At 40.5% G+C, this 25833-nt stretch overlaps 1 protein-coding gene across 3 annotated transcripts in view; it reads right to left on the bottom strand.

Moving 5' to 3' along the window:
• adcyap1r1b (adenylate cyclase activating polypeptide 1b (pituitary) receptor type I) overlaps nt 1–13162 on the bottom strand; it is a 37174-nt gene extending 24012 nt beyond the window's left edge. For 2 of the 3 annotated variants that reach the window (XR_012594015.1, XM_074636311.1), the window contains exon 1: nt 12738–13132. The gene's annotated coding sequence lies outside the window, so the exon portion shown is untranslated. Of the gene's footprint in view, nt 1–12737 lie in introns of all 3 variants that reach the window. The other variant, XM_074636312.1, reaches the window with a different exon arrangement.
• Between the last annotated feature and the right edge of the window lie 12671 nt (nt 13163–25833).

Below are 25833 nucleotides of genomic sequence, written 5' to 3'. Positions count from 1 at the left end.
AGCCTACGTAATTTAAATTAACTCAACGTCGACTTGTTGTTTCACATGGGACACGAACACCGGTCTCCTGGGGGAAAAATCCTGTTATTGTTGTATTCGTATTTCTGTTGAACATGGGAATTTGTGTGTCCACCACGAAAAAAGATCCTAATTGATTTTCCCATGGCATTTTTTCCGTGGTGCTGGCATATAATTTTAAGACATTGCATGCCACCACCACGTAATCAGTCAATCAAGAGGCCATGGTTTTTTGTGAGATCAGGCTGGGAAAAACACGGCCACCATGCCAGGTCTTGGTTGCTTAAGCGACAACATTACTCTGGACATTCCTTTAAATGTCTTATTTTAATCACAGAAAAAGTTTAATGTTATTTTCCCATTAGGTAAGAGCACTAGTTCATGAGAAGAAAAGTTGAAAATGTTAAAAAAGCATGCCCTATCTCACAGTGTTTGGAAAACCTTTAAAAATTCCTGGATCAAAACCAAAAACGAATCCCTTGTTGCTCGGCCCCTCAGGCTATACTGTATCTTTTTTTGAGGTATCCTGCTAATTATCCATTAGTCAGACAAACTCAACTAAACTTGTTTAGCTGATTGACAACTTTTATAATCAGTAAGCCATTTTTTTCAAGCAAAAAAACCCAACATTGCCTTGTTCCAGCTTGTCAAACATGAGGACTTGCTGCTTTTCTTTGTCTTATTTAATAGTAAACTGAATATCTTTGCATTTTGGACACCTGGATGGATTGTAACACGTCATCTTGTTTTTTTTTGGAGATTATGATTTAAAAAACTGAGATATTTTTGATCCACATTTTTTGACATTTCATAGACCAAACCTGCAGATAATGAAACTAATTAGTAACAGCCATACTTACGTCACTGTGACCTTTTCACTCTTTGACCAGCATGCTGAAGAGTTACAGAAGGATGTGTGCTGCATTGAATTTATACTGAAATGCAGTTTGAAAACACTCCATCAATGCCTTTTACCCAATTTTCACTCACAACTACTGCAAGCAGCTATTACAGAGATATTGTCAGCCTATCAAATGATTGGCTTTTCAATATATGTGAACACGAGCATGTCAAGTTGCATGTCTAAATGGAGCCCATGTGCATGTATCAGTGTGCCCTCATGGATGCAGCCTGACTGCGGGCCCGGAGGGTTCGCATGAGTAAAGCCAAGTAGCAGGACTGAGCAGTCGGGCCTCGTCCCACAGGGAGAGCTTGGCAGCTTGGCAATCCTACTTCACCAAAAAACCCTGCCAGCAGCGAGCCCCTCCTCCTGCCGTTGTCAGGAGCAACAGCTGAGAGAGCTGCTGAGTTTGGATCTGAACTGAACCACGTGGACCTGGAACCTCCTTCTGCTCCGTCTTCTGCTCTACTGTAAATAGATTCCCTTCGATTTCATAATGTACTTCAGCGTCAGTGCTAACGAACATTATACCTTCATGAAAACTATAGGCTCAACCCAAGTTTCACTGTATTTCAGTAGAAACAACCACATTTCTACATGCAAACTGAGCCCATTTGATTTGAGTCCTGCATGCTGAATATCAATGCATTACAGCCCCACACAAACAGAAGCTTCATTCATATTTTTGCTAGATTGAGTCACATAAGGACACACACACACAAAAACAGCAGAAAAATAACAAAACAAGACGCAACATGAATGGCAGTCTGCGGCTTTGCCAAGATGCTGATGCTCTTCCATAGAAAAGCTTTCATGGTGAGTGCTCGAGCACAAACTACCATTAATTAATTTCTGAAGGAAAAAAAACACACTTGCATGTTACGTGTTTGTGTGTGTGTGTGTGTGCGTGTGTGTGTGTGTGTGTGTGTGTGTGTGTGTGTGTGTGTGTGCGTGCGTGTGTGCGTGCGTGCGTGCGTGCGTGTGTGTGTGTGTGTTTAGAGAAAGAGAAGAAAAGCAAAAGCTAAACTATAAGTGAAGCACTTTCCATGGAATTGGAGGTCAAAGTGGAAAGATTCATCTTCAGTGGTAACCTCACACTGCACTACAAAACATCCAAACGTTAAAATCAACACTCATTTTTAGATAATCTCTGTAATTTATATCAGGTTTTTTCTCTGCAACGCACTCTTGAGCCAAGAGCGTTGGCTGAACTGAGAACTGATAGCCAACGCACTTGCGTTTGAACCCTTAATGTACAGTCACATTAGCCTTCCATTCAACACAATTGCCCCACATTCTGCCCCGAAAAAGGATCTGAAGTTAGTGTCCAAGGCGGGTGATAAAATAAATACTGAGCAGCGCGATTACATATGTAAACTGTCCATGAGAGCGATGCTGCAGTTTGTATGGGCGCGTCAAAACAGGGAGATGGCGCAACGCTAGTATAATGACTTGTCCATTTTCAAACACAATGCATCAGTGTTTCTACTGGCCAAATCTGCAGATCAGAGTTGAGCAACGGTGAATTCTGACCTGAGAGTCTAGTGGAGACAGCCATGAAATCGCACTGAAGCAAGAATATAAACTGTTTTTCCTACAATGCCATTTTTTTTTCAATAAAAGAAGGAGCTTATGAATTAAATTAGAAACTATCTGATCAAAGAATAAGTAAACTAAGACAGCAGGTGGGATGAATATTGATTGTGAAATTGCCAAAACACATGCTGACAAAGGGCGTCTTGCCCAAAAACGTGGACTGCTGTCGTAGTTTCTGTTTTAAATGATTTACATTAAGGATCCATCAATCTGTCTTCTCTTTTAAATAATGAGTTGAGCGTGTTGTATCTTAATTTCAAAGAATAAGTAAACAAGATTACACGCCATTAATGTTTGATAGTCAGCCCCATTTGTCAGTGATTCAGGCTTCAATTAAAGTGAATGAGAGATGGAGCGTATTTTTGCAGAGATCGGTGCTAGTGTCACCAAACTCCAAACCAACTAGTGTGAACAAACACCTCCCACACTTGACCACCTGTGTGCGAATCCATCAAATGCAATTAACTTCCGCTTCCACTGTTGTTGCTTTACAGGCTCACATTGATACAGATTAAAGCAAAAGACATATGATCTGATTAGAGTGTTATTAATATGCACAAAGCGTAGGATTTCCTAAAAAACAATGTATAAACTCATAGAAAAATGATCCCTCTCAGTCATCAAGTATGTCCCACTAGAAGTGCGTGTCTGCATTTTCTTACTTTTTTTGTGTTCGGGACATTTGTGGGCGTCAACCTCTATGAAAACGTAGCGACCAGGTGCCAGAAAGAAAGCATCCAAGAGGAAGCTATGAAAATGGCGGACACGGCGCCAAAAAAACGTAAATATAGCGAGGCAAAATGCCAAGCGGACAAAGCTCGTTCCAAAACAAGATTGAATCTGGGGTGGTCTTTCACCAGCTGGCGAGCACCGTAACCCTAACCGTGAACAGGGGGCGTGTTGTTGAGCCGGGGAGGAGGAGCCAACTTTGAATGTTGTGTTTACAAACCGACAAATCCGACTCATTGTGCCTTTATCCGAGCTCTGGGGCCCCATGACCGCATAGGCCCAAACGTCTCAGGTTCACTGCACATCAGTTGGTTTTGGTAATTTAATCAAAGTAAATAAGCACAACTTAAGTAAGGTCTTACTTTATTAGCTCACATTGTGGTCCTGTCATTTATAGTAGCCCTGTGTCGAAATCTGTTTTTAGACCGTTATCATTTTCATTTATATTGTGCTCCCATGATGAATATTCCTAAAGTTGTGCTAGGCCAAATTTAGAGTAAATCAGGCACTAAATGTAAGAGTGGTTGCATTGCAAAAAGCATTTTTTTTTTAATCAAACTCCTTTTCTTTAATTTTCAATTACATTCAATAAACATTGATAAGTTCCCAGATTTTCTATTTGTTTTTTAAATAAACATTATGAAAAAACACACACACATATTGTGTTGTCCAAAACTCTGTAACTGTGAAAACTCTCTCCCAAAGGATCCGCAACCAACAATAATCAGCTCCTTTTAACATCTTTTTTACAACATTTTGAGCCAAATTTTTTTTTTTCATCAGACACAAAGGGATTCAGAGACAACTCAGGGATGTGTCATTAAGGAAATAGAGTTAGTTCCACCCACATGTGGTTACAACGAAAAGGACAAGGTCTCACCTCCAAGACTCAATATAATAATAAACAGTATACTTTTTTTTTTTTTTTGTTAATTGAAGTGAATGATTCCACATTATAATAATTAATACACATGAGATTGTACATTAATACAAATGTATTATGTATATTTATATATTAGTGTTTATAGTTATCCACAAATTTTAAAGGGTGGGTCCATTATTTATTTATTTATTTTTTCAGGTTTTTATATAATTCTGTAGCTTCACAGTGGTGTTCCTTATGTATTCCAAACCAACATTTAAATTTGGGTTGAATGTTTTAGCATCAAAATGTTATCTTCCATATACTTCAAGTCCTTCTAAAAACGTTTTCCCACGTGACCTAACGTAGGTTTCTGCATGATGACGCTGATACATGTACAGTATATACACAGTACATCCTCATCAGTGTGTTCACGTTACATACAGTAACTTAGATGGCAGTTGGCATGAGCTTGGAGAAGCAGACATGAGTAGCCCACCGGCACGGAAGCTAAGCAATGTACTGCTGTGTGGACGCCAAATTAGTTCAGATCCGAAAGTCACATAATAACACAAACAAACTAACCGATAGACCAGCAACTCCCGTGTTCGGCAAAATAAAATGACTGTTTTTGTGAATGGAGTCTCGTCTGGTGGCTTTGAAGACAGCGATACCAGTTCCCCGTCGGAAAGGGACGTCTGACGGCGAGGTAAAATGGTGAAAATATTCTAAATATAGTTTAAATTAAGCAGTTATATCACTCACTTCAAAGCCACCAGACTACAATCACAAAAACAGTAATTTGATGTCACAGACCTGTATACGTGCATACAACCCCACTTTAAAAATGTAACATACCCTTTCAGTTATTTCCAAACTGAGCACAGCTAACCTTGACTCAGCTGGTGCTGGCGTTCACGTTATTCTTATCATTATTGATTAGCTTCGATTAGCTTACTTTGGTAACTTACATCACCGTTTTTTGCAACGGCTGAGTGGGCGTTTCCGTTTGAAAAAAAAAGAACAGAACGCAGAGGAACCTGCCTTTTAAAAAACTTCAGAAAGTAAGTGTGTGTGTGTGTGTGTGTGTGTGTGTGTGTGCGTGCGTGCGTGCGTGCGTGCGTGCGTGCGTGTGTGCGTGCGTGTGTGTGTGTGTGTGCGTGCGTGTGTGTGTGTGTGCTGCAGCTGCTCAGGACTCTCCTCCCTGAGCTGTAATCAGCGGCTTAATGAGTCTCAGCGGCTTTCATGTTCAACACTGTCAGCCAGAGTGTGTGTAACGTTTGGTGCTCCGTCTAAAGAGCACACAGATAATTACAGAAACACACATATACACACACAAGCATGTTCAATCTCCAAACACACATTTTACACACTGGGCTTTACTTTAGTTTTATGATAGCACTAATAAATACTCGGCGCCAAGTTGCACCCAAGAGGAGAGAAGATAAACAAAGAGGGAAATAAAAAAGTTTTAAAAAAGCACGAAGCTGGGAGATGAAGAGGAAGAGCAGCTTCCTTGAGAATGTGTGTGGGCGTTCGCGTTAAGAGAAACAATTCCTCACTGGAGAAGAGGAATTATTTCTCTCAGGAATAAGCGGGGGGAAAGACAGATCACTCACCTATAACGCTGCGGCGCTGGCGAGAGAAAAGCTTTGAAAACTCGGTGATGAGAAGCATCATTAGAGAGAAAAGAAACGAAAGATGGAGGGAGAAAGAAAGAGGGAGACACCTTGATGTGTGTCTCCGTGTTTGTTTTTGGTGGGACACTGGGAGCCGTTTTGTCCCTCAGGATGTTCAGGCTTCAACAGCTGCTGTGGCCTGGAGCATAAAGGCATGCACCGGCTTATCCCCCGCCAATCACTAACAGACCCTCGACCCCAAACTCTTCTCCTCTTTCTACCTCTAATCTATACATCAACACTGCCTGCTTCTTTCTTCAGAAACATGAAGTAAACAGAAGAAATTATTCTCTGTGCTGCTTCAAGAATCATCATCTAATGTGATAATCCGGCACTGGACTGTCTAATTCCCAGTGAATAGTGTAGTGAAAAGTCACTCACGTCTCGGGCTCTATATTTAGCCCAAGGAATTATGGGAGGAATTAATATACACAGACATGACTTAGTCTTCATTATTTTGGGGAGGGAGAGGGAGGTGCACTTATTACAGAGAGACAGAGAGAGAGAGAGTATGGAAACTGTCCTGGTTTCTCGCCCCCATTATGTCCCGTTTTTCCCACAATTCACCGGGGTACTGCGTAGTCATGGGACTGAGGCAAAGACATTTTGTAACAGAAATAAAGGATTAGCTAAAATAACAATCACATATCATCCTCCAAGACTCACATACCAGATTCCCTCCAAAATCAACCAGGAATTAAGTATTTACTCAAGTAAGTAAAGATTTGATGTACTGGCAGGGGACTTGCAGCCCAGTCGTACAGCAGTTTGTGAAATAATCACAAAATGTAATGTATTGATTTATATACATAGACACAAATTTATTTATTTTTTTGTGATGGTCTGCTAAATCAATATGAATGTAATCAACCTAATTGTGACCGCAATCTTTTCCTAAGCCTAACTCAGTAGTTTGTTACCTAAGCCTAACCAAGTCGATCTTTTCCTAAGCCTATCTAAGTAGTTTGTTGCCTAAGCCTAAACAAGTCGATCTTTTCCTAAACCTAACTAAGTAGTTTGTTGCCTAAGCCTAAACAAGTCGATCTTTTCCTAAACCTAACTAAGTAGTTTGTTGCCTTAACATAACCAAGTTGATTTATTTATTTATTTTGAAAAGACTAGAGCAGAAATTGACACGTGCATTGACATTCATAGGAAAACACATGAAAAATACATTGTTGAAAGTCGTGCTGAGCGTAAAAAAAAAAAAGGGAAATTCCTTGATTAAATTTCATGATTATTTCACAAAACTGCCATGAGACTGTGTTGGAACTTGTGTAAGAGCTTGATAAACACAGTCAGTTTGGTAATGTTTGATGTTCTTGATCATTTTGATCAGTTAATAACGTACAGGTAACCTCACTGAAGTTCATACAATGGTTTTATGTATGTTTGATGATTGAATTATTAGACAATTATCCCCAAATTAGGACTCTATTTAGGATTATGCTAAACTAAATACTGTGATAATTATTTATTGACGTCCAGCGGCAAACCTGTCTCATAGTAGAAGTTTTTATACTAGTAATTTGCTGCAGCAAATATGTTTTCATAGAAATATAATGCCATGTGGATTCATGTTTTTTAATAACATGATGAGGAAACACTGCTAATTAACGTGTCTGCCAAGTTGCAAAATGTTGATACTTAACGTATCTGTTAACGTTTCTTCAGTGGCAACACATTTCATTTTTTTTCCTACACTACGAGCTCGTTCTAAAGCATGAAAGCTAACTGTTTACACTTATCTTTACTCACAGCTCTGGGTTAAGCTTGGGGAAAGACCATGGTCATTGATTAAATAGTGGAAAAAGTAAATAGTGACTTGCAGCATGAGACGCAACAAGTTTACTTTCTGAACATTTAACCATTTAATATTGTGTTGCTTTAAAGGTGCTAAATTCCATGAGGGATTGCCTCCACACAGCTCTCAACATGGCAACGGCTGACCGTTAATGAGGCTCAATACTTTTCTAATAAATAGTGCCTGTGTCCTCTCCTTACAACACAAACACCAAATTTGATGTTGACAGTAGAAGGTTAGCTGTTGTGGCTAGACCTGTTCCGTGACCAACATATAATGTTAGCAATGTCATATCAGCTACATCACCATCTTCCTCGTATCCCAGCTGTTGGGCGATCTAAAGTCACACATTGTCCTTTATTTGATCATGTTTAGAAGGGAAACTACAATCTGAGAAACTCTTGCGAGATGGTCAAGGTTAGGCATTGACCTCAAATAGTTAAAGTTAGGCATTGATCTTAAATAGTGAAAGTTAGGCATTGATCTTGAATGGTTAAGGTTAGGCATTGATCTTGAATAGTTAAGGTTAGGCATTGATCTTGAATGGTTAAGGTTAGGCATTGATCTTAAATAGTTAAGGTTAGGCATTGATCTTGAATGGTTAAGGTTAGGCATTGATCTTGAATGGTTAAGGTTAGGCATTGATCTTGAATAGTGAAAGTTAGGCATTGATCTTGAATAGTTAAGGTTAGGCATTGATCTTGAATAGTGAAAGTTAGGCATTGATCTTGAATAGTGAAAGTTAGGCATTGATCTTGAATAGTTAAGGTTAGGCATTGATCTTGAATAGTTAAGGTTAGGCATTGATCTTGGATAGTTAAGGTTAGGCATTGATCTTGAATAGTGAAAGTTAGGCATTGATCTTGAATAGTTAAGGTTAGGCATTGATCTTGAATAGTTAAGGTTAGGCATTGATCTTAAATAGTTAAGGTTAGGCATTGATCTTGAATAGTTAAGGTTAGGCATTGATCTTAAGTAGTGAAAGTTAGGCATTGATCTTGAATAGTTAAGGTTAGGCATTGATCTTAAGTAGTGAAAGTTAGGCATTGATCTTGAATAGTTAAGGTATCAACAGAACTTTAAAGAAACCTTAATTACATTTTTCCCTTCTTTGTGAGTATGTTGGATTAAATTGAATGTAACAATTCAGAACTAAAACCTTTATCAGCAGGCTGAGAGGCCTTGGAAATTGGAATATGGCAAAACAGCCACTTCAGTATTTCCATTTTGGTAGACTTTCTGCTTTTACTCCAACTAGAGACAGAAAGTGTTCACACTATTTTGAGCACATTTTACTGCTAATACTTAATTAGTTTTACCTGCATTTGATATTAACATTTAATATGTGATCGGTGGAACATTCAATCATTTATTTTACTGTTTAGTGTGCTCTGACAAAAGACTGTATATCTCCTGGCAGGTGGCAGGCTGACAAAGGTGATTAAGCTCAGACATCTACAGTAGTGAATATTGGACTTATACTCATCAGGTGGACACAAACACCCCAGTGGGATAATAATGTTGCCCTGTGTCTGCTGGGTGTGGAAGAAGGCAACTTGCTTACATGTTAGCATGTCAATAAATAATGTGGTGTCTGTGTATCTTTTGTTTGACGGTTTTCTGCTCAAGGCCAAATATTGATTCATGCAGATTTAAGTAAACATTTGAATGTAAGACTTTCACTCAGTGTGGTATTTGTGCTTTTAGAAGTATCTGCATACATCTTCCATCGCTGCAGCTAACTGATGCATGGTGGCAAAAACAAGTGCAAGTAAAGACTCTTGGACAGAGGAGCATATATCACATGCAGAGCAGGTATGACACAGAAAAGGAGCAGAAGCAGGGCGTGTGTGACAGAGCTGTGCAGCTGAAGAAGCTTCAGAAGGAGTCCCGTGACTGCTCTGGTTCCCAACATGACCCAGTGAGCAGTGAGACAGCGTCGTCTCCTGCATGGCTGCACCACGCTGCTAACCACCAGCACCAACCGACCGGATGATCTCTTTAGAGCCGACTGCCTGCTGACCATCCAGACTATCAAAGTCAAGGATCAAGCGTAGCAAGGACTTTCTAATGGAAACTGGATTTCAATGTAAATATATGCAAAAAAAAATAATTTAATTTTTTTGATTTTGGGACACGTTCAACATTTAGACACCGGATTAACAATGTATGCCCTTTTCCTACTGCACTCTTCCGCTAAACCATGGTTACGATAATGTCCATTTCCACTTTGCAACCGTGCTGACCAGCAATATTGTTGCTCTGAGTGTGGGCAAAACTGTGAGCTCCCATCAACATGTCTGGTCAGGCAGGCGACAAGAGAGAAAGCACCATTTTTAAGGTTAGGTCTTTATTGGTAACTGAAGCTCCTCAGTAACAACCATGTTACTGGGTTAGAGTTTCTGTTCATCTAACAGTCATAAGGATTTATTGTTTTATAAAACTGGTGCAAATGCGCATGGTGACTATTGGCAGTAGCGCAATCCTGGCAAAGTAAAAAAGAGAGGACAAATGCATAATTAGATCAATGAATCTGTGAACTATAATAACGGCCATTAGATTGTTTTTATTGCAAAACATTAGGACTTATGAAATCAGGGAAACCACAGGTGTAATTATTAACATTAATAATGGCTCTGTTCCATTGAAGTGTCCCAGTAGTCCGGTCGCATCCTTCCTAGGCTACACTGAACACCTTGTAATAATTGATTAATTTACTTATTTATTTTTTACATTATTATAATTATAATTATTATTATTATTATTATTATTATTGTTTTGGGGGGTTCTATTATTGCTATTTACTTTTATCTTTTCTTTATTATTATTATTATTATTACTATTTATGTTGTCATTGAACATACTTATCAACATTATTACAATCACCATTTATTTATATACTTGTTTATTTATTTATTTCTCTCTCCATCTCCTATTTTCCCTCCTTCCCCTTGGACATACCTGCACATGCCTCTGGTCACACTCATTCACATATGAATATATGACACACAACACACTTTCATACACATACATAAACACAAACACGTACAATACTCCCACTAACAAAAACAACACAAAATCTCTACCATATCCATATCATAACAACTGTTTCATACGTTTTACGTTAATGTCTGTATATATCGTGTTTCACCTTTTTCTGTGTAATTTGTCACCTGTTTGTATTATGTCACACTGAGAAAATAAGAACACCTTTTTTTTTTTTTTAAAGTGTCCCAGTAAGCCATGCCTGGATGCACAGTACCAGTTCCCTGGAACTGGTACTGTCCAATTTAAATGGAATGCAGCCATTATTAATGTTATAAAATGACACCTGTGCTTTTCCTGCTATGACAGAAATGAGCACACACGGTGATTAAATGAACCGGAGGGGAGATGCTGCGGATACTTTGCACCGCGACCCCCTACGACACAAGGAGAAAAAAACTACTTAGTTAGGTTTAGGTAAAGATCGCGGTTTGGGTTAAAATAACTCCGGAAGTGCTGTAACTTAAGTACGGAAGTTACGTGACGAATAAATCTACTTTGGCTTGTGGTTTCATACAGGACATGAACACCAGTCTCCTGGGCGGGGTTTTTGTGACCCACCCATCCATCCCGACCTCCACCCTACGCGGCATTCACAGCACTTTGTACTTCCCGGTTCGCTGATATATGGGCTGGTATATATAATGTGCAGCCTTTCGCATCAGCATCCATAACTGGATCTCCTTGATGTGACTAAATGACACTCATGTGTGATACTGGGTGTGTTACAAGGCTGCCGTGCTGAGACTGGGCCCGACGCCTAAATGTCCTCTCCTCCCTCACTTTCTCCCTCCTCTGCTGCTCAGGCCAGCCAACACAACAAGGCTAATTGGGCCATTTAAAATGTCAGCGTCACAGAGATCTCAGACAGCTCTTCCCTTATACTTGTGCACTAACGCTGCAAATGTTTTTGTACCCAAGATTTTTAGCAGCAACATCTTACATAATGACGTATTTTGGACATGTTTATCTACTAAAAGTCAAGCAAATCTAAACAGGATTCTCCGGTTTGCCTCGTGTGCTGAGCCAGACGTGAACGGCAAACACAGTGTTGTCTTTGTTTTGTGTTTTTCATAAACCTGCTCAGATATTTAAACAGCTCTCACAGATGCTCAGATCTCATCGCCCGTTCTTTTTACAAAACCCATAGCACCTGTTTGGCCTCGAATCTGGATTCGAGGGCGGATGTGCCACTCATTCATCACTCTTTATGAATGAAGCTGCAGCTGAGCATTCAGAGACGTAAACAAATAGCTCAACATGATGCCTTGTTTTTATCAATCAATCTGCAGCAGAGATATACCGAAGAACATGCAGGACACACACTATATTTGGCCAGACATGAACATTAAACATTAAGTAGTGAGAGGCTCTGAGAGGAAGCTCACCTCTGTCAAACAGAGCAGATAACTGAGCTGTGATTGGAAGGCTTTAACCCTCCACACTGTCCAAACAGGAGCATCAGAGAAGAGAAAGCAGCAATTGGGATTCAGTGACAGTAGGATGCATTACAAGGTCACTCACAGCTTTCACCCAAAGGCCTGGATTGCATACATCTCGAGGAATACAGGAGTCCAAATACTACATCCCTTTAATATAAAAAAGGGACATTATTGTTGGGTGATTGAATTCCTGCAAAAGCCAATATGTTACAGGCCTGCAGTGCTGTTATAATGCATGCATTATTGTATGATAGCATATACACAGGAAACTGGTATAGCTCCATCAAAGCACAATGTATCACTCTAGCATTATGTGTGTCCTTGCTTTACACTTCATTATTATTCAGTAACCGCCCAAACAGACTTCAGAGCCTCCTCATGCATATGGACTACACACATATTTGTCAATATGTTGTGGAGAGCTTGTTGTGGATATCAACGTGCTGTTTTCCCCATACATACAATGCATTTCTGTAATCTCATATTTGATGTTATCCGTTTTTGCAGTAATTGTACAAAACGGCGCGCTGTGAGCCGATACATGCCGCAAGGGCGCCGGCATGCGTATTATACCAAAACACCCTTCACGTCCACACACACAAACGTGATCTTCAATTCGAGATAATGCAATTCTAATTCATGCATTTTTGCCAAATCTTACCATTGTGTCGATATTATTCTCCAAAATGCAGCTCCGTGGATCCTCCGTGGCTGATGAGGAGAGGCTGTCCTCGCAGGGGACAAATCAGCCCTCACAGGACAAGAAGGTACAAGAGAGTCTCCAGTAGCCCCAGGCAACACTATACCTCCACCCGACAGGCAGTTTGCACTGAAATGCGTTTGAGAGTTTGTTTTTTGCAGGAAAATTCATTCAGATTTCCTCCCAGTGTCCCGATAAAGGGTTGAATGATCACTGGAGATGTTGCGAGCAATTGTGCAGCCCTGCGGATGGCTGCTCGCTTCGCCTCCACAGAAGAATGCACCGCGCATTTCAACTAACTCTCTCTCTCCCCCCCCCTATCTCTCTCTCTCTCTCTCTCTCTCTCTCTCTCTCTCTCTCCTCTCCCAGTCTCTCTCTCTCTCTCTCTCTCTCTCTCTCTCTCTCTCTCTCTCCTCTCCTCTCCTCTCCTCTCTCTCTCCTCTCCTCTCTCTCTCCTCTCTCTCCCTTTTCTCTTCTCTCTCTCTCTCTCTCTCTCTCTCTCTCTCTCTCTCTCTCTCTCTCTCTCTCTCTCTCTCTCTCTCTGGTCACACACAAACACACAAATCCAATTTTGCATGATAGATGTGAGACATACACGGGTTATCCTAAATAATCCAGTCACACTGGATTCAGCTCAGAAAATTATATGGGGGGGGGGTCTGAGGACCAATTTGAGTTTCAGCAGACATTCAGAGTGAGGACATTTTTTTGGGAAAGTGAGGACATTTTGACCGGTCCTCACTTTGAGACAGACTTTCAAAGACTGCAGTTTTCAGGTTCAGACTTGATTTTTCAGGGTCAGGTTACAATTAGGTTAAGGTTTAGGTTAGGTTTAGGGTAAGGGTTGGGGTTAGGCATTTAGTTGTGATGGATAAGGTTGGGGTATAATGCATTATGTCAATGGGCGTCCTCACAAAGATAGAAGTGCAAAGTTTTGTATGTGTGTGTGTGTGTTTGTAACGGGTCACCACACTCAACAAGGGATCAGCACCACGGACAGCAGCCATCATCATTTTATTCACTCGCAGAAATTACAACAAAAAAAATGAAAGTGTTATGCTTCGGCGTTTATGAGTAAAATCAGTATATTGGCATCTGTGAAGGATTTAGCAAAGCTGGAAGGAACCCTAAAATTACTTTGGAAATTCATCTTATTTACGCTTCTTGCTATCTTACTTGTATTAAGAAAAATGAATCACATAAAACACAAACCCTGATGCCTCCATCTGCGAAGCAGGAGGCTGATTAGAGTGATTAGAGCATGAACATGATGTTACCACCTATATGTGACATTTTGAACTAAATGTGTTAAAGGCTTCAGTATGCTAACTCGTTTGTACTGAGTATGGTCACTGGATTGTTATTATTATTACTAGGTGTCTGAAGACAAAAGTTTATATCGCTGTTTCAAACAGCCACGCTCAAAGTTGGGGTGAAAATCCTGCTGTCAGAGAGAGACAGTCTAACCTCAAAGGCGTTCATGGTGTTGTACTCAGTTGCACAAACAGAAGTACAGAAGTGTAAAGAATTAAAAAAAAGAGAGCTTAAGAGTTCAAACCCTACATACTTCAACACCTCTGCACAGTCGGTGACTGTTGGTTTTGGAAAGTTGTGAAAATTGTCGAATCCAGTAGATGGAGGGCGTGTGTTGACTGCGTGTTGTAAATTGTAGCACTGCAATTCACCAACACGTTCTCTTCCCAATTTGTCACATACTGATGCTTTGTCAGACCCCTTTGCGTCACTTTTCACCAAACGTGCTTCATGTTGTGAATTAAACAAAAACACTTGTTTAGGATTAGGCAACAAAACCACTTAGATTAGATTTAGGGAAAACAACATGGTTGGGCTTAAAATTACTACAATTGTAAAGTGAAAATACACGGGACACAAACAAACAGCTGATTGTAAAGTGAAAGGCAACGCAGGGGACACGATCAAAGCTTTGTGTTTGTTGTGCCCATCCACCTCCCCCTCCCACCCTGTGTGTCTCTTTCGCTCCTTATAGTACATCACTACAGCACTTTCTCGGAAAGTTTACTGTTACCGTGGATGGGTTTACATTGTAGTTAATGGAACGCCTGGTGCGTTTCATACCGGCGGTACCGAACGCCGACGGCCGTGACAAAGCGTCGGTATTTGACTTCCTGGGAATGCGAGCGGGCTAGTAAAACCGAGGGCAACAACATGAATTCCTTTGAGGAGAGACCTTCTGAGAGTGTGCTCCATTTTTCGTGTCGCGACAATAAACGCTGCACAGTAAACACTGCTGTTGGAGAGGAATCAGGGAGGCAGTGGGAGGCAGCCAGGAGGAGGCTATCATGGCATGCCATTTCTGAACAGGCATTTTGCCTTTGGACATGGTCGAGCAACATGTTGTGCAAGTTAATTTAAAGCTAACTGCACCCTTTAGACAGCGCTCTCCTTCACCATCATCAAAACACCAAATGATGGAACATTGGAGGAATGGTGTTTATTCCTCCGGTAGAGAATCTATCGACAAATAGCACTGAAACACTTCTGAAAACTTAATGTTGCTTTTTACTGTAATTTGTCACATTTGTACAACCAATGTAAAATCCAGTCTTCAGAAATTTGGTTGTGTATGCTTTTGGGAATCTAATTTTTTTTCACTACTTACAGTTGTGATGATGAATGAATAGAGGAGGAGGAGGCGCAAGAGGCGGCCTTTAGAAGAGTGGCTCTAAAAATATATTCTCTATCTTACTCGCTCGCTCTCTGTGATTGATGTAAAACTCTGCTTATCTGCAGGAGAATGAATAACAAGCAGAGATGTCAATCCCTTGGGAAGAGAGGCTAAACACGCATCTAGCAGTTCCCTCCGGAAATAAAAAAATCGACAAAGTCTCACGGCAGTTCGTGGAATAGTCATGAAATTGAATCTATTTCATTTGTGTACATGGACACGAATTTCCCTTTTTTTCGTGACGCTCAGCACGACTTTCAACAACGTATTTTTCGTGCCTTTTCCTACGAATGTCCAGCAACACGTGATGCATGTGTCTATTTACGCTCCAGTCTTTTCAAAATAAAACTACATAGTTAGGTTTAGGAATAGATCAACTTGGTTAGTCTTAGGCAACAAAACTTCTTAGTTAGGTTTAGGAAAAGATCGACTTGGTTAAGCTTAAGCAATAAAACTACTTAGTTTTGTTTAGGAAAAGATCGTGGTTTGGGTTATAAAATTTGTGTCTATATACACAAATCAATACATACAATTTTGTGACTATTTCACAAACTACTGTGCGTCTGGGCTGAAAAAATACAATCAACTCAAGCAGCGGTCAACGAATGGTACAGGTTACAGATTAGTTGCTTCTTCGTCATTGTAAGCCTGCGTATTCTCAGTGCTCAATGTTCTTCTGCTAAGATGGAGGGTTAGCGGTGACAGAGTTGCAGCAGGGTTATAAAAGTAGGTGTCAAAGAAATGGCGGAGTGTGGTCTGTATTTGATGTGCAGCACACTTTTTTGCCACTTTGGCCCTATAGGAGAAATGTCACAAAGTGCACCAGATTTGATCTGTTTTGTTGACTTCCAATTTTCTTAAGAAGATCCTGTCCAGCACCAAAAATATATTTGATTTCTCTTTTCCATCGCACCCTCACGCTGAAAGTCGGTGTATTTCATTCTACTTGTATTCCCCATCCTGCCGTCATTCAGCCCTCCCACACAGTGTGTAGTGGTGACTCAGGCACCTCGAGTCTGCCTTCATCTTCCACCCCGAGCTGCAGAGAAAAGAACCAATCGTTCAGATCGTCTCATAAATAGCACACACACACACACACACACACACCGCACACACATGTATGTACCAACACACACACACAAACGCAGGCCGGCCGCTCTGAAAGAATCGTGATCAGGATTTGAGTGGTTTGCTCGACGCAGTGACATCATCACTAATTGATCCTCTTTTGAATTCTGACAGGGGAATAATATGCTGCTGTATGGGGTTGCCATAGCAACTGGCCCATTTCAATGCAAGGGGATGTGGAGTGCTGCTGGAAGCTGGGGGGGTAATTGGGGATGTTGGGGTAGCAGTGGGGGGTTGGTGGTGGGGGATGTGTGTGAAGAAGAAAGGGGGTTGTGAGCCGCCTGAAAAGAAAGAAAGAGTTAAGAGAAAGAAATGCATTCAGAGCATTGAGAGGACAACACCTGTCAAGCACACGGAACTGACAAAAAAAACTCAAACACAATCCATCAAAACATGACAAGCAGAAGGGGGCGGAGCTCTGATTTGCACAAGAAAACATATCTATTTACCATTCATAATCCTTCTGACGGCGGGATTAAGAGAATCTGAGATATTGACAGTTGGATCAATCACAAGTCTTGCCTCAACGGCAAGCTATTGACCTGGTACCTCTGCACAGATCCATAGTTCACAGATATTTCTAAAGCCCAGCCGAAAGGAGAAATAACACCTTGAGTGCCTGATTGATTGACGTTCAGTGCTTGTGAGCTGCAGACCCATCCTTCTAAATCAGCAGCAACTATATCAACAGAAACTTAAATCAACAGCGTCTCCGTGTCCTGAAGCCTGTAACCCTGCCGTGAGACACACTGGCATATATACACACTACTGTATCATTAGGGAGGTATTTAGTAGCTTATCATATTAAAACACGGCTACCCAAAGGCTGAAAATGCAAAATAATTCAATGTCCTACAGCAATAAAATGCTACATTGCATGTGCTATTCATAGATCTCAACTCCACCTACACGCTTTGTATTCAGCTCAGTTCTTTATAGCTCTATTTCATTTATTTCCTTTAAGCTGGGCGAACACTGTATGTTTATATTAATCTTGTACTTTACGCTAACTCACGCTACATGTTTTAATCGCCCTTTCTGCCCCACATTTGGCTGAAAAATGCAGGCAATATACAGTGCTCTTGAGTTCCCTCTGGTAAACAGTTACGCAGTGTATATGTCTAGGGCTTTTATTCTGAAAGGTCAGAACGTAAAGAGTAGATCTGGTCTGCGCTGCCTTTGTCAAGGTTGAAAGAAGTAATTCAATTTACTCTGATTTGGACTACAGAGCCTTTGTGTATTCGTCCGTTCTGCACAACGTGATTGGCTGCTGCCAAAAATCAAGAAAAATCAACCTCGTTCCAGATAAAAATTACGACGCCTTTTCGCAGCATAATTTTTATGTTCTGTGTGGAAGTATTCATGATAAAAACAACAGTTGTTTGATGTGAGAATTAATTGCACGAAAAAAAAGGCCCCCGGTGTGTAAAGGTGTGTCTTAAGACTGTACAGCCATGCCAGCAGCTCTGTGTGTACATAACACATGCTTACAATGATAATGCTAATACGCTGAAGGTTTGGCAGGTACGTGTTTACCATGTTTGTCATCTTAGCATGCTAAGTAAAGACAAAGCGCAGCTAAGGCTGATGGTAATGTCATAAATTTTGAAGGTATTTGATCATAAAGCAAAGTATCGGACAAAGTCAAATGTGACCAAAGGGGATCACCAAAGTCAATAGGATTCATCCTCTGGGTATCATGGATATCTGTCCTAAATGTCATGGCAATCCATTCGATAGTTTTCGAAACATTTCATTAAAAAACAAAAATATCAACCTCATGGTGGTGCTAGAGGAACCACCAAAATAATTGGGATTCCTCCTCTGGGGACCACAAATGTCTGTAAAAAATTCCATGGAAATCCATTCAATAGTTTTTCTGATATTTCACAAAATTGGGACCAAAGTGGTGGACCGACCAATCGACTTTGCCATCCCTGGAGCCGTCCCTAACAAGCACACTACTGAAAATTTAGATCACAGAACTGCTCAAACTGCAAGACAGCTGACCAAATCTATTTTCGTTCTACTGTAGAGATCCTTCCAATTGTCCAACAGCCATATCGTTGATCATTTAGGCTCATAAATTCCACTTCCATGCATCCCACATTGTTCATATCTGATCTGTAATGTCGTACGTTAACGGTGGATTGACAGAGGGAGGGGAGATACATGCTGGCAGACACGGCCACTCTGAATGCTCGGGAATGTAAATATAACGCATCTCTCCCTCTCCGCCAGCAGGTCCTCCTTATCATGCTGTAGCAAAAAACAGCGATGGAAATCACCATGGCAACAGAATTTCTACCTGAAAGCAAGGCTGTGGAGAAGCTGGAGGAGGACGGATGGCGAGTCAGAGGGAGAGAGAATTAAAAAGAGTCTGGGCCTCTCATAACACAGCAATGATTTATAGAGGTCTGGGAGGGAACATTTACAACACATCCCCTTCACACACTGAAAGAAAAGAATCTGAGGCATTAAAGGCCAGGCAGCCATTCAGCCAGATGCATTCAGTGTCTTCGCCTTTTCTTTCTGTCTCTGTCTTCCACTCTTTCACACAATTTCTCTTTTTTTCCCTCGTTGTAAAAATGTATCAAATGTTTCTTCTTCTCGGTCGCCCTGCTGTTGATGTCAGTTTTATATGTGCTGCTGACAAACTGGTCCAAATGACAAAAGACATATTATACAATGGCTTTATTCAATCTGAATTTAATCCTTTCTTATCTGATAATGTGAATAAATTACCTCCCTTATTGACGACCTCTGGGAAGCATCATTCCAGAGCAGTGGTTCCCAGACTTTTTTCTGCCATGCCCCTCTTTGGAAACCACCCCCAAAAAAACATATATTCTCATATTATTTGAACTTTAATGCCTGCAAAGTTGAAATAGACAATGTTTTTAACCTAACCACACCCCTACTCCAAAGCCTAACCTCAACCCTACCCTTACCCACTGTGCCTTACCCCAACCCCACCCAAATCCCAATGCCTTACTCCAACCACAGTTTTCCATCCCATGGGACCAGCAGCTCACAAGTATTGACCCCTGACTTGTTTAAAAAGCTAAGCAGGGTTGAACTTAATCACAGCCTGGATGGGAGTGTGATAGACCATTGTTTTATTCCTCCCCAACTAAGGCATAACTGGTATCTTTTAAATATTTTATAATTAATTTGCACCACGAAATACATCCTTGGTACGTATAGTTAAATGACTGTTGCTTGTAAGAAAAGAACAAAAAGAAGACAAAACAGGCAACTGGGTGGCTAGTTAATTTATCAACCATTAACATTAGCATGGACGTTACTCTCTGTGTCTGCTAAATAAACAGTAGCTCGGGAGCCCGGTCTCACCAAATGGCGTATGAATGACACGGATATTTGCGAGCCATTTTGTCTTCAATAACAACGCCTTTGTTGCTTCTGGCGTATCATGTGTACGCCATGCAGTCTGTACTGACTGCAATGCAAACGCATCCATGTGAATTTGCTGTTGATATATTTGGAAGTTACGTTACTGAAGTTTGTAACGTGTATCCCCAAATTGTTACGTTGTTTACATACAGTACATATTTTACTTAGTTTACGTAGTTATTTCAAGCCCAACGATGATGTTTTTCCCAAACCTAACTAGGTGGTTTTGTTGCCTAAACCTAACTGTGGTTGCTACGGTAGTTTTGTTACCTAAATATAACCGCGACTGTTTCACAGTAACGATGTGGCGTATAATTGAGGAATTATTATTACTGAGGAAAAGCTGTTTCACAACGTTAAGCCCATGGGAATGTGTTATCGTAACACATGGAATGTCCTTAAAATGTCGTGCTACGTTCCATGAGGTCGGGTTGAGCTTGGTTGAACAGGCAATCTTTATAAAATGTCATGACTGCCTCAACAACTTGTCCTGCATTAAAGCCTTTGATTCTTTAGCATGTGTCCATGTTACAACAGTAGTAATGTCCTTTAAGGTGTCCTGATACAATAAAACAATTGATTCATTGGAGAGAACTCCTATGGTCAGTTATGGTAATCTTTGATTTGGCCTTAGCAATTATTTTCCTATGTTATAAATTATTATAGTGCAATACGTATTATTGCTTGCCAGCACTTTGTCTGCCTAAACAACATCAATTGCCATTCTAACTTTACAGGGGCTAACAGCCCCGGAGTCAACTGATACTATGTCAGAGGACTTGGGCAATGAAATCCTTACTGCAAAGAAGAGGGCTGACAAGAGAGCAGTGAGTGATTGATGGATTGTTCACAAAATGGCCCTTCAGTCTGATTATCAGGCTATTTCTTAGGCCCTCATTGACAAATCGGTGATTCAAAGGGTGAATAGGTCAAGGCTGTCTTTAAAAAGATCCTGGCTCTGAACTGTCCTTATATCCTCTCACCACTCTGTGTTCTTGTTTTCTTTGTTGAGTGAGTGAATCATCCTCTTCAGCTACAGTGTCGTCCAGATCAATGGAGATCTCCGCATGGTTCCTCACAAACCTCCACGCTCTTCCTCCCCGCTCTGCCATTGCCATGGAGACTCTAGCGAGTGGCCTCGCTACGTGGCGGGATCCGTCAGAGACACGCAATGCTTCCTAGTGGTCCCACAGGCACACATGGGTAGATACACTGACAGTTCTTCAATTAAGGAAATGAAAGAAAGAAATTCTTCTTTTCCCCGACTGTCCAGCTCTTTGCCTCCTCTCCTTTCAGCTGCTCATCCACGTCTTTACGGTTCAAAGTTTATTTTCTTGGCTTTCTGAAAGCCGCCGTGTTACAGACAGCTTTAGATTTCCCCAGTGTCTGGTGGGTAACAGGTTTTGGACAAGTTCGGACAATGACAGTGAAGTCTAGAGGCAAATAGAGGACCAGGGTGACTGCACACAAAGAGTAAGACGACCACAATAATAAAAGAATGTGATGAGGCACTGGGGAAATAACCCAAGCAAACCGTGTAATTCAAAGGTCCAGGAGTAATAATTAATGCTCTGTTGTGAAGGTGTACTTTTGCGACTATTGTAGCCTCTTGAAATTCAATTATAAATGGTAAAAACTGTGAAAAGAATGGAGGCAATTAATATTGAGGTGAAGTGAATCCAACAGATTTCAGCAGATTGTCCCAAAAGACAAAGCAGTAAACACAACGCAAGAGTATGCAAGGTCAAAACGAGTCTCATAGTCCCTGCACTCATGCACCACAACCAACACATTCAGGAATTATGATTAGATCTCAAATTCTTAACTTTGGCTCTCATCTAAATCAAACGTATTTGATTTAGTTTTACCTATCTTGCAGGAAAGGATAGATATGTGCACCTCGTCTGAAATATCCTCGCTGGGACTACGGACAAACATGTTATGGCCAAAAGTATGTGGACACAGCAGTCCACACACTTCTGTGTACTTTTGGTCTGGGGCTGTTTTCATGGTTTGGTCCTGCCCTGTCTCCAAAAAAATTAGGTTCCCATATAATTAAATTGCATTCTCAATTATGTTTGGAGGGAAACGTATTTTGCTGCGGATTTTGTTTGTCTTCGACGCATCACAATTCTGTTTGTAATGATGTGACGTAGTACAACAAGCAACACTCAGAGCAGGTAACGTAGTATACCGAGCGACTGTTATTGAAAGTTACGTGGTATAATAACAGGTATAAAAAGCAAGAAAGTCCATTACGGGCGGGTGGGAGTGGTGGTGTATGGGTCAAACAAACATAGGACTATCCCCCAGGAGACTGCTGTTCGTGTCCCTTGTGAAACTTAAAATGTTGCGTTCACTTATTTCTGTTGCCTAAACCTAATGAAGTAGTTTTGTTGCATTTTTGTTTTGTTTCGTTTTAATATCGTAGTAATTTTTAAGCCAAACCATTTTTTTTTTTTCTACTAAACCTAATCAATTAGTTTTGTTGCCTGAACCTAACGAAGTAGTTTTGTTGCGTTTTTTGTTTTGTTTCGTTTCAATTTACAATGTTAACCACGAGTTTAAAACTGTTCAAAACCGTATTCCAGAAGAAAATATGTTTCTTTCGAAACGCAATTGAGAATGCAGTTTACTTGTATGGGAATTTTGTAGGAGACAGGGTTATTTGGTCAGTTTCAATGAATGGAAATCTTAATTCTAAAGCATACAATTATATTTAGAGGCAACAGTTTGGGGAGGCCAGTTCCTCTTTTAACATGACAATGAATTTGTGCACAAAGCCAGCTCCATAAAAAAATGGTTTTCCCAGTTTGGTTTGGAAGAACTTGACTGGTCTGCAGATACAGGTGTTCAACAGTTGCATGTGTCCACATACTTTTGGTCATATAGTATACCACGACTACAAAAACTTTGATTGGTTAGCTTTGTTGCTTGTGTTTTCTCCAAATATGCTGGAATAGATTGTTGATATTACAGGCCACATTAATCAGTTTGACAAAATGCTGATTTTCTCCCTTTTAGTAACACCAGACACATTTCTATGTTGTCATCAAGCAAAGAAATTTCCATGAAAGCTTTCTTCTCGCAGCAATCATCCATTTTTATCTGGTAAATATAAACTTTTGTGATGACTTTGGATAAATAATGACACAGTGATGGTCTCTATTTTTTCCACAAGGCAAGACAAGTTTATTAAAATTGCACGTTTCATACACATTCAGGCAATTTAAAGTGTGTTACATAATGCATTAAAAACATTAAACAGGAAACGCAGCATAAACCATTGAAGCACATTTGATAGAAACCATGTTGAGTGTTTGCTTGAGGTTTAGTCCAAAGCAGCAGAGAATATAGCAGTTCTTAACCTGGGTTTAAAGGATGTCAATGTTGAAACATCTCAACAACTATTGGATGGTTTGCCATGCAAATCTCAACCCAATTTCATGAGAAGTTATGTAATAGCACGACATTTTAAGAACATTATGCGTGTCATGAGAACGCATTTTATCCTTTTGAGTGACATTTTTACACCAGGCAACAAAACTATGGTAACTGTTAATGGTGTACTAATGTAATCAGAATGTAATTGTTAACGTCTCTTTTCAGCTATGATACAATATATAATTTAAAAAGTAATTATTTCTTATTACACAAACTAATTATAAAATAACAAAAATGATACCATCACTAATAATTAGTAAATATTATTGATTATCATGTCATTGTTTGTTAACAGTAAAATTATTATTAACTAAGTTTAATTACTATCAATTTACCATTTATAAATGATGGTTATTATAAAGTGTTCTCGACAACTATTGGATGGATTGTTACAAAATTTGAAACAGACATTCATGTTCCCCACAAGAGGAACCATAATAATGTGATTCCTTCACTTTTCCTCTAGCACCATTACCAGGTCAACATTGAACTTTACCCAATAGTTTGGTTTATGACCAAAGACGTGTAAAATTAATGACATTCCCATCTCTTTTTCTGATAATAACGAATCAATCAGCAAAACGTCTCGTTAGCAGTCCCATGGTAACACTGACACTGTATGTCACTTCATTATAAGCGTGCTGTGCCTCTTTCGCCCCTGCCTTTGTGAGCAATTATCTCTTGTAAGATCGCCTCGTCGGGCTACTGCGATGGAGACACACCAAGCCCCAACATGACAGCGTAGTGTGTGTTAGCGCACAAATGTGTTGTGACAGCTAGTTACTCAGAGCTCTGTGACCCGGACATCCAGCAGACAGAAGAGACCATCTATACCCAGAGTTAACTGGTGCATCTACAGCATGAACATTCCCCAAACATGCTGCTGCTGCAATGTGATCCGACCCAACAGAGAAAACTACTTCTTAACTGGAGAGAGAGAGCCATAAATGGAGAGAAAAAAGGCGAGAAAAAAACTTTGACAGACATCTTCAGAGACAAGCAGAGCGCAGAGTTAAACATTAGCAGTCCAAACAATACGAGGAACAACGCTCTCTTGATAAATAAAACATTCAGCAGTTCCATTAAAGCTGATCTACAGAGGGCTCGACGGGCCAGGGTGAGAAACGACGAGTGCACTGCAGCAGAGTTCATTTCTCAGAGTCTACATGCAATGTGTGTGTGTATGTGTTTGCCTGCTCTTTCTTCCCACGATAGAGTAATTTGCTAATTCTCAGAGGATGGAGGTTATAAACAGTATTTATTTATTTCTTTACGACTGTCACGAAACCCCCCTATTAAGAGTTTGTTTTTTTCCTGTCAGTATGCAATTGCGTTGCATTGCATGAAAAATGCGTCAACTGTCACTCAATCAGGATCTGTGATGGCAGAATATCCGGACCTCAGTAGAAATAGACCAACAGAAATAACCAAAGCAAATGAGAAGCTGCAGAGATTATTCCAGCCCATCGAGCTGCGGTGGTAAATAAACCTCAGAGGATTCCTTAAAGCTCCGACCACAGTCTCTTCAAAACCAATTACTTTTAGTGATGTGGAATGTATTCTCCTTCAACTTTTCATAAGTTACACTAGTAACAACACACACACACACATACCATTCCTGCAAGTATTTCATCAGTTGTTTTTTTCCCTTTTCTTGTTTTTGTTACTTCGACCATAATTAATGTAATTTCTTTGAGTTTTTTAGCCAGGCTAGTGGTCAACTCTAGGGATGGCAATGTTGGTCTGCTCAACTTATCCTGATACAACGTTCGTATGATATCTTACGAAAAGTTATTCCTCATTGTCTGTGCGTTTTCCTACGAATGTCCGGCAACTTGTGACGCACGTGTCAATTTCCACTCCAGTCTTTACAAAATAAGCTTCTGTTAGGCTTAGGCAATAAAACTACTTTCGTAGGTTTAGGAAAAGATTGTGGTTTGGGTTAAAATAACTCTGGAAGCGCCGTAACTTAAGTATGGAAGTTACGTGACAAATAAATCAACGCTGAATTCTGGTTTTACACTGTTCTGGGTACGAACACCGGTCTCCAGGGCGAAAGTCCGGTGTTTTTTTAACAAGCCTTCCGCCCTGACCTCTTCCCTATGTGGCGTTTGTCCAACCCGTTCTCATTCCCAGGGCGTCAAATACCGAGGTATTGTCACGGCCGTAGGCGTTTCGGTACCGCCGCACAAGGCACCCTTGAGTGTCGGTATGAAACGCACCGGGAGTTCCATTAATTATAATTTAAACCCATCCACGGCAACAACAAACGCTCCGGGAAAGTGCACCGGGAGTGTGGTGAATCATTTTTGTAACAGTCAAATGCATTTTGGAAGGCAGCGACTAACGATTTCATAATGCTAA

The sequence above is a fragment of the Sebastes fasciatus genome, chromosome 5 (assembly GCF_043250625.1).
Source record: "Sebastes fasciatus isolate fSebFas1 chromosome 5, fSebFas1.pri, whole genome shotgun sequence".
NCBI classification, from domain to species: domain Eukaryota; kingdom Metazoa; phylum Chordata; class Actinopteri; order Perciformes; family Sebastidae; genus Sebastes; species Sebastes fasciatus.
This window is presented reverse-complemented; position numbering and strand designations above follow the sequence as displayed.